The sequence below is a fragment of the Penaeus vannamei genome, chromosome 31 (genome assembly GCF_042767895.1).
Source record: "Penaeus vannamei isolate JL-2024 chromosome 31, ASM4276789v1, whole genome shotgun sequence".
Classification (NCBI taxonomy): Eukaryota; Metazoa; Arthropoda; class Malacostraca; order Decapoda; family Penaeidae; genus Penaeus; species Penaeus vannamei.
Window position 1 is genome coordinate 10,519,901 of NC_091579.1, and position 10,000 is coordinate 10,529,900.

Below are 10,000 nucleotides of genomic sequence, written 5' to 3' on the forward strand. Positions count from 1 at the left end.
GTCGTGAGGAGAGGAGAGGAGTGGAGGGGAGGGGGAAGGAGGGGAGATAAGATGAGGGGAAGGGAGGCGAGGCGAGGCGAGGTGAGGGGAAGGAAGACGAGGCGAGGGGAAGGGGAAGGAAGACGGGGCGAAGGGAGGGGAAGGAAGAAGAGTCGAGGGGAGGGGAAGGGAAGGGAGACGAGACGCGGATAGGGGAGGGGGAACGGGCGGCCTAAGATGGTGGGAGACACTTGTAGATCCTGTGGGACTCGTAAAGGGCGATGCTCTCCTCCTCTCCCCGCATAGTTACGACGCACGCCTTCGCCGCCGGCCACGACCCCCCCTCTCCTCTCCCCCACCCACACCCCACCCCCACCCCCAAAAGTGGTTCCCCTCCTTTTTCTTTTCGTTGTCTGTTTTTTCCCCTTTTTTATTTTCTTTTCTGTCCTTCCTTCTTTTCTTTCGTGGTCTCTCCCTTCGTTTTATCCCCTTTGTTGTATCGTCCCTCGTTTCTCCTCGTTTATTCATTTGTTCTTTTTCTCGTTTAATAATTTTCTTTCGTCTTTCTCGTTCCTCGTTTGTTTCGGCTCTTTTACGTTCACTTCGTTCCTTCCACCTGCCTTCGTCGTTCGTTTTCTTCTTAAATTTCCTTTACTTTATATCCTTCTGTTTCCCCACGTTTTACTCTCTTCTCTATTCCTTGGTTTATATCCCCCCTTTATTTTTTCCTCTGCTTCTCTCTACTATTGCTCTTTTCATTCTTCTGGTTTATTCCTTCTGTTTTCTATGTCTGTCTTTTCTCTCTTGAACGTCATCCGTTTTATCCTTTTCCCTTTCGTCCTTTCGTCTCGTTTTCCTTTTTATTTTCCTTTCTTTTCTTTGTGTTTCTTTCTTCGTCTGTCTGTTTCCTATTTTATATATTTTTTCCTCTTTCCCTCTCTCGTTTCCTCTTTCTCCTTCATCGCTCTTTCTCTGTATTTTTATGTATATGTTACCCTTTTGTGTCCTTCCTTCCTCTTCTTTCCACCTCTTTCCCCTCACCTTTTCTCCATTTTCTTAACTCTACTTTTCTTTGCACTTCCTCTCCCACCTTTTGCCTTCTCCCTCCCCTCTTCTTCACCTACTTCTTCCCCTTTCCCACATCTTCCTCTCTCATCTCTACCCTTCTCTCTCTCTCTCTCTCTCTCTCTCTCTCTCTCTCTCTCTCTCTCTCTCTCTCTCTCTCTCTCTCTCTCTCTCTCTCTCTCTCTCTCTCTCCAACTCCTCCCCAACTCTCCCTTCCTCTCTCACCTTTGCCCACTGTCACGTCTTTTCCTGGGGCTCTCCCACCCTCTCTCATCTCTCCTCCTCGCCCTTACTCCCTCTTCCCCCACCCCCTATCCAACCCTCTTCCTCCCCCTCATCTTCCCTCCCTCTCCCGCCCTCCCTCACCTCTCCCCTCACCTCTCTCACTCCTTCCCTCCTCCCTCTCTCCCTCTCCTTTCTTCCTCTCTCCTTCTCCTCCTCTCCTCTCCCTCTCTTTCCTCTCTCCTTTTTCTCTCCTCTTCCCTCCTCTCCTTTTCTTTCTTCCGCTTACACCTTCTTCCTCTTTCTCTTTCCCTCACCCTCCCCCCCTCTCCCTCTCTCCCTCCCCCCTCTCCCTCTCCCCCCTCCCCTCGGCATCGCGTACGGTATATCTCCCCCAAGGGACAGTCTGCCGCTATTTCTTAATGTGTCGCCCGCCCACCTGGAAGTCCTTTCGGCTGGTTATGCTCGGCCCTTAACTCTCTCCCTCGCGCTGACCACGGATCTCCCTGGGGGGTTGGGTGGGGTGGGGTAGGGGATAGGGGGATAGGGTCAGGGATGGAGGGTGAGGGGGGGTAAGGGTGGTAAGGGGGTTAGGGGGTGGAGTGGGAGAAGTCTTAACTTCGCGATTCTCTCTTTGTGTTTATTTCTTCTCGTTCACTGTTTTGAGTATTGGTTTTTGATTGATTTTTTTTTCTTCTCGTCTCTTGTTTAGTTATTTTCTGTCTCTCTCTCTTTCTCTCTCCCCCACCCTCCCTTCGTTCCTCCCTCACTCCCTCCCTCCTTCCCTCTGTCGCTCTCTTTTCTCCTCCCTCCTTCCCTACCATTTCTCCTTCCCTCTCTCCTCCCTCTCCTTTCGTCCCTCCTTCCCTCCCACCCTCCATCCATCGCAAGCTCCACTCCCTCTCCCCCATCCCTCTCCCCCATCCCTCTTTTTCTCTTCCTCCTTCCTTCTCCTTTCCTCTCCCTTCCTTCATCTCATCCCTCCCTCCTTCTCTCTCCCTCTCTCTCCCTCTCTGCCTCCCTCCCTCCGCCTTTTCTTCCCACCACTCCGCGGCTCTCAGATCTCGGTCTCGGCCACCAGCTCCACTGAGAAAACTCTGCCCCAAATGACGCCCAAGTTTCAACGGCGAGAAAAGGCTCACCGGGAGAGACAGAGAGCAGGAAAAAAACGTTGCACAGCTGTAATAGCCGGGGCCAGATGCGCATGCGCGTTGTACGAGAGCGCGAGAGAACGGGTGTGTGCAGGTGCGAGGAGCATGACTGGGTCAGCACAGGTGTGGCAGGAATGGTGCAGGGGGGAGAGGGAGCGGGGTGGAGGGGGGGAAGGGAAGGGGAGACGGGGTAAGGGAGGGAGGGAGGAGGGCGAAAGAAGGAGAGGGGGCGAGGGGGGGAAGGGAAGGTGAGGGGTGGAGGGAGGGAAGGAGGGAGGAAGTGTGGGAGGGGAGGAGAGGGAGGAAGGAAGGGGAGAGGGGCTGCGCCTGTGTGTGTGTGTGTTGTGTAGCAGCGCTGATGAAATATTCACCAGGAATTCATTGATCCACACCCGCCTTCATCCACGGTCCCCTAGCAGTCCGTCGCTTCTACAAGGTGGTGTGTGTGGGCGTGTGAGAGAGAGAGAGAGAGAGAGAGAGAGAGAGAGAGAGAGAGAGAGAGAGAGAGAGAGAGAGAGAGAGAGAGAGAGAGAGAGAGAGACGGGACAAACAGTGAGAGAGTGACAGTGAAACAGAACAAGGAGATGGAATAAGAACTTGAGTAAAGAAAAAGAAAGAATAGCAAGAGAGTAGAGCAGGGGGGGGTAAATGATAAGATGAAGCAAATCTTGAGATCTTACTTCGTAGAAGCTCATCGAGTATAACTACGCGAAAGAGTATGGGCGGGTATGTTGGGCGGCTTAAGTGGGACACAGGATACCGACGCCCATGACACACCAACAGGGAAAGAGAGAAAGGGAAGAATGACGTTGAAGAGAGAGACAGACAGACAGACAGACAGAGGTTTAAAGAGGAAGAGTGAAAAGGAGAGAGAGAGAGAGAGAGAGAGAGAGAGAGAGAGAGAGAGAGAGAGAGAGAGAGAGAGAGAGAGAGAGAGAGAGAGAGAGAGAGAGAGAAAAGGAGAGAGAGAGTGAAAAGGAGAGAGAGAGAGAGAGAGAAATATCAGTTAGAATAAAAACTGTTTTATGATTGCATGAAGCGGACAGGCAACAATGGCATTACGGCCATCCTTGTACGGAACAGTTAACATTAGAGGAAGAACAAAAGCAAAGCACACAATAGATTAAAAAGAATTTGACATTCGCTGCAAAATTTCATGTCATTTAATGTTCTAGCATTAAAATAAGTTACTTTATATGTGTGTGTATATATATATATATATATATATATATATATATATATATATATATATATATATATATATATATATATATATATATATACATATATATATATACATATATATATACATATATATATATATATATATATATATACATATATATATACATATATATATACATATGCATATATATATACATATATATACACACACACACACACACACACACACACACACACACACACACACACACACACACACACACACACACACACACACACACACACACACACACACATCGAGATATAATAATGAATGTTGGAGAGATAGTAAATGCAGGCATGTAGTATATAACATTAAGTATTCGTAAAAAAAAGTAGCCCGTAACTTGAAAGAAAAAAAATATTTGTGTTGCGACTTGAACACTGGCAAATTGTTCCATGGCTTCGGACCCCAAGCTGCTTGTTCTTCGCCCTTGTTCCAGTGCTAGAGTTCTTGGCAAGAACCTAACGCGCATACTCTCCCTCACCCACTCCCTCTTCTTCCCTCTCTTTCTCACACAACCAATACTCTCCTTCCCTCACTCACTCCTTCTCCCTCTTCCTCCTATCCCTCCTATCCTTCCTTTCTTCCCCCCTCTTCTCCTTCGATCCATCCCCACCGCCCTCCCCTCCATCCCTCTCCTCACCCTCGCCCCCATCCCTCCTCCCTTTTCCTCCTTCGTCACCCTCTTCCTTCTCTTACATCCTCCTTCCAATTCTCCCTCCTCCTCCACTCTCCTTCCACGCTCCCTCCCTCCTCCTCCTCCTCCTCCTTCCACTCCCTCCTCCTCCTCCTCCCCCCTCCCTCCTTCCACTCCCTCCTCCTCCTCCCCCTCCTCCATCCTTCCACTCCCTCCCTCCTCCTCCCTCCTCCCTTCCTTTAATTCTCCCTCCTCCTCCCTCCTTCCACTCCCTCCTCCTCCTCCCTCCTTCCACTCCCTCCTCCTCCTCCCTCCTTCCACTCCCTCCTCCTCCCTCCTCCCTCCTCCTTCCACTCCTCCTCCTCCTCCCCCTTCCTCCTTCCACTCCCTCCCTCCTCCTCCTCCCTTCCACTCCCTCCCTCCTCCTCCCTCCTTCCACTCCCTCCCTCCTCCTCCTCCTTCCACTCCTCCTCCTCCTCCCTCCCTTCCACTCCCTCCCTCTCCCTCCCTCCCTCCCTCCTTCCACTCCCTCCTCCCTCCCTCCCCCCCTCCTCTCCACTCCCTCCTCCTCCTCCCTCCCTCCTTCCACTCCCTCCTCCTCCTCCCTCCTTCCACTCCCTCCTCCTCCTCCCCCCTCCCACTCCCTCCTCCTCCTCCCTCCTTCCACTCCCTCCTCCTCCTTCCACGCCCTCCTCCTCCTCCCTCCTTCCATTCCCTGCTCCTCCACCCTCCTCCCACTCCCTCCTCCTCCTCCTCCCTCCTGCCTAATCGCTTTTATATCTTCTTCTATTACCCTAAAAGGCATTCACAATGGATAAGATCATGAACATTAGTTACTATGACAATGAATAACCGACAAGGGAAAATCGGCAAGGAGGATTATCGGGAATTCACTGTAGAGCGTTTATCAATTACCATTACAAAGAGGGTGGAGAGTGGGGGGGGGGTATCTATGGTACTCAGGGAAGAATGGTAATTAGATGAAGAATAGGTAAAGAAAACGGGGTGATAATGGGGATAATTTTGAAAAGAGGGGAAAAAATGGGGTTTCTTCTTCTTTTTCATCTGAAGGGTTTGATTGGATTTGCGCTTGTGTGTACGACCTTGGAAACAACAATGTGGTTGATGAATGAGAAGGTAAAAGATTTTTTTTTTTTTTTTTTTTTTTTTTTGGTTATACTTTTTTGCAGCACATACAAAGATGATATAGTATTTATGTGTTTATATGTATGTAAATGTATGTATATATAGAGAGAGACAGAGACAGACACAGAGAGAGAGAGAGAGAGAGACAGAGACAGAGACAGAGACACAGAGAGAGAGAGACAGAGACAGAGACAGAGACACAGAGAGAGAGAGAGTGTATAATTACCCTGAGAGACAAGCGGAGATGACAAGTATAGATGCAATTAGACCGTAGCGAAGCGTCGCGAATATAGCAACCACGAGAACGGCTGGCTCTGTTCCTCGTCCAGGCGCGGCGAATCCGTTCCTCTTAATGAGATGCACTCGATGCGTACTTTTTTTGGCCCCGGTGCCCCTCCTTAAGGCCCTTAGGCAATTCGTGTTTTCCTTCCTTTCTCCTTTCTCGGGTTTTTCTTTCTGTTTTCTGTTTTTTTGTTTTGTTTTTCTTTTCTTTTCTTTTCTTGTTTGTCTTCTTAAGTTTGCTTTTGTCAATTCTCAGCCGGGTTATCGCGTATCGAAATGTCTGTGACTTTTAGGCAAATATTTTTGGGCAGTGTATGTGTTTCCGTGTATGCGAGTATGTACACACACACACACACACACACACACACACACACACACACACACACACACACACACACACACACACACACACACACACACACACACACACACACACACAAACAAACACATACACACACACACACACATAAAAACACACAAAAACGCGCGGTTCGTGTATGAGCCTTTGCGTGCGCACGCGGGTGCCAGACACGCAGTCCCTTCGTAAGAATGTGTCCGATTCTTAAGTGATCCTTTGTGGCGTAAGGGAGGGTCAGCACCTGTTATTGATCCCTCATTCTGGTAATGCTGCATACTTGTTGTAAACCTCCCGCTGTTCCTGCGCTTTTAACGCCTCCCCTGTTCTCGCTATCCCCGCCCCTCCTCCCCTCTCCCTTGCCCTCCTCTCCCCCTTTTCCCGCCCACTCTCCCTCCCTTCCCTCCTCTTCCCGCCCTCCTCTCCCTCCCTTTCTTCCCTCCCTCTTCTCCCCCTCCCCCTTTTCCCGCTCTCCCCTCCCTCTCCCCGTCTCTTTTCTCTCTCCTCCTCCCCTTCCCGCCCACTCTCCTCCCTCCCCTCTTCCCGCCCACTCTCCCTTCCCCTCCCCTCTTCCCGCCCTCCCTCCCCTCCTCCCTCTTCCCGCCCTATCTGTCCCCTCCCTTCTTTCCCTCCCCTCCCCTCTTTCCCTCCCTCTTCTCCCTCCCCCTTTCCTCTCCCCTCCTTCCCGTCTCTTCTCTCCCTCCCTTCTTTCCCCCCCTCCCTCCCCCTCCCTCCCCCTCCTTCCCTTTCTTTATTTAAATCGATTGGTTATCTTGATTCATTCCCCTTTTATTTCTCAGACCCAACCGCGCGCGCGTGTTCCATTGTGTGTGCCTCTGTGTATGTGTGTTTGTGCGTGCGTGTTGGGGGGGAAGGTGTATGTGTCTGTTTCTCCGTGTCTGTGTCTGCGTGTGTCTGTTTGTCTCGTTGGGGGGGGGGGTCATGGATTTTCTTTCTTTATTCACCTTCTATATTCAAGAGATTAATTGACACCCCCTCCCCCCTCCCCCTCCTGCTTGCAGTGTGCGCCAGTGCAAACCGCTTGGTTGCCATGCTTTCCCTGTCTCTTTGCACAAACTCGCCCCCCCCCCCCTTGTGTCCCCCAAATACTCATAACTCATTGGTGAGTTATTCGCCAATATTGTGTGCGCGGGCTGGTGTATACGGTCGCCTGTGTATGTTCGAATATGTTCCACGTACACACACACACATACATTCATACATACATACACATATATGTGCGTGTGTGTTAGTCTGTTTGTATGATTTCATGTATATATGTAAATATATGTATGTGTTTGTTTATATAGGTGTGATATTTGTGTTTATTTCTATGTGATGTGTGTGCGCGTGTGGTTTCTTGGAGAGACGGACAAGATAAACTTTTAAACGCTTCTTAGAAGTCTATCGAATCACAATGACATGTTCAGAGAATCCGAGAATGTAAGAATGTCACGAAGATTTTTCGTTGTAGTGTACGAAGATAGATTAACACGAGCCGTTGTTTCGTTTTCTGTTTCTGGAGTTTTAAGGAAAAAGGAGAATTCATCGCCACAAAACAATTTGGAGTTAATATTTTACCGTAATTATTTTAGCCGATATTTCCATCTCTCCTTTTGAACCACACACGCGAACAGGAGAGAGAAATAGGAAGGAAGGGAAAAATAGAACCGAGGTGAAAATGGAGGAGAAGGAAGGGTCGAATAACTTAGAAGAGAAAAGGCAGACGGAGATATTTGAAACTGGAGGAGAACAAAAGTTTGGAGGAAGTCGGATAATTTATGAAAATTCTATAAGTTGGAGAAAGTAAAACCGAAAGAGAGAGAGAAAAAGGGAGCGAAAGAGAGAGAGAGAGAGAGGAAAATGAAAAGTGGAAGGTGAAGAATTGCAAGGAAAGAGATTGGATAACTTAGGAAACGAAGAGTTTGAGAAGTTACATCAAAAGGGAAAACAAACAGATAGAGAGATAGACAGACGTAGACAGAGACAGAGAGAGAGATAGACAGACAGAAAGGCCGAATCAATAGAGACGAAAAAAAGAAGGGAGGAAGAGAGAGAAAGAGCAATAAATAAAGAAAGAATAACCGGAATAAGATAAAGGAAAAGGTCAAGTAACGTGGGAAAGCAGAATCCTTGGAAGAACAGCGTCCGAGAGGGTGGGGGGGTAAGGGGGTGGGGGAGAGTGCAGGGGGTAAGGGGTACGAGGGGGGGGGGAGTAAACATACCTGTTGCGTGGCCAACTCTTGTATGTCATCCAAAAATTACGAGCTCGGGATACCCACAGCACAATGCATGTTTGTTGGTCGGCCGCCCACCCGCCTCGCAACCTTGCTGCGAATATTCGTTTATTTTATTATTGTTTGTATTTTTTTGACTTATTGTTGTTGTTTATTGGTGTTTTATTAAGTTTTTTTTATGATTGGTATTACTATTATCATCGTCTTTATCACCGTTACCATTGCCATCATCATCATCGTCATCATCATCATCATCATCATCATCATCATCAATCATCATCAATCATCATAATTATTAATTCGAATGAGGTCTCAATGTTATTAAGAACGACGTACATACTTGAGGTCGTACTTTTGTTTGAATTTGAAAGGTAAATGACCGTTAATGGCGGTTTGGGGTTTTAGGAGGATCCGCTAATTTTGCTGTTGGAAGAAACGTTGAAACCACCTTTGCATAGTTGGTTCTGGTCTTTGAGTATTTTCTCTCTGTCTTTCTCTATTCTATCTCCTATTATCCCGCTTTATCTATGTATGTCTCTATCTCCATCTCCATTTCTTTATCTTCATCTCTCTCTCTCTCTCTCTCTCTCTCTCTCTCTCTCTCTCTCTCTCTCTCTCTCTCTCTCTCTCTCTCTCTCTCCCTCCCTCCTCCTCCCTCTCCCTCTCTCCTCTCCCTCTCTCTCCCTCCCTCCTCCTCTCTCCTCCCCTTCCGTCCCCTTCCCTCCTTCTCCCTCCCTCCCCCTCCTCCCTCCTCTTTCCTCCCTCCTTCCCTCCCTCTCCATCCTCCTTCCTCCTCCCCTCTCCATTTTCCTCCCCTCCCTCTCCCCCCTTCCTCTCCCCATCAGGTCCTTACCACCTGACGTCACAGCCCAAATATGCCGAAAGAAAACGGCGCTGTACATAATATATCATAATTGTAAGATGCATACATTACTGTGGAAAAAAAGAATGTTAATAAGATTCATTTCTTGCAATGGCGGCGATTTGATATGATAATGCGGAGATTGTGGAAAGCTTAATAATTGCAACCTCTCTGTCTTAATATTGAAGGTGATTATTTTTTTAATTGTTAATTAGTAACCGCAGGATTGTAGGAAAATAGAAAACGTGGCGGCGTGTATAGAAGAGGATGTTGGTACACGAATGGTAATGGGGAAGGAAGGATGTTGAAATACGGGAGGGAAGAGGAGGGAGGTGTAAGGAGGAGGAGGAGGAGGAGAATGTGGATAATAGGGAGGGAAGGAAGGATTTGTAGGAGAGAAAAAAGGGGGAATAATGCAGGGCAGAGAGGCTGAAAATGGGGGAAGTGAAGGAGGCAAGGAATAGGGAATAGGGAACGGAGAAAGAAAGTAGAAGTGGGGAATTGAAGACAAAGGATAGGAATAAGGGAAAGGAAGAAGTACATGGAACTGGGGATTGGAAGGAGAATACGACAAAGAATAGAAAGAAGGGAAAGGTAGAAGATAGAACATGGAAATAGAGGGAGGGGGGGGTAGGGCTATCGGTTGGCGGTGAAAGGGTAAGGCGGAGGAGGAGGAGGAGGGGGGAGGGCAGTGAATGGAGGGGAGGCAAAAGTGGGGGAGATGGGGGGGTGGGTGAGTCTAATTTTCCTTTGCGGGCGTTGGCGAGATTGCAGGGAAAAGCTGGACGACATTATTGCTCTCTTGATAAACTGTTATTGTTTCCTCCCGTAGCCGA

General features: G+C 48.5%; 1 protein-coding gene across 21 annotated transcripts in view; it reads left to right on the forward strand.

Moving 5' to 3' along the window:
- Positions 1–10,000, forward strand: part of LOC113814989 (RNA-binding protein with multiple splicing 2) — a 325,312-nt gene that overhangs the window by 248,954 nt on the left and 66,358 nt on the right. The window lies entirely within an intron of this gene.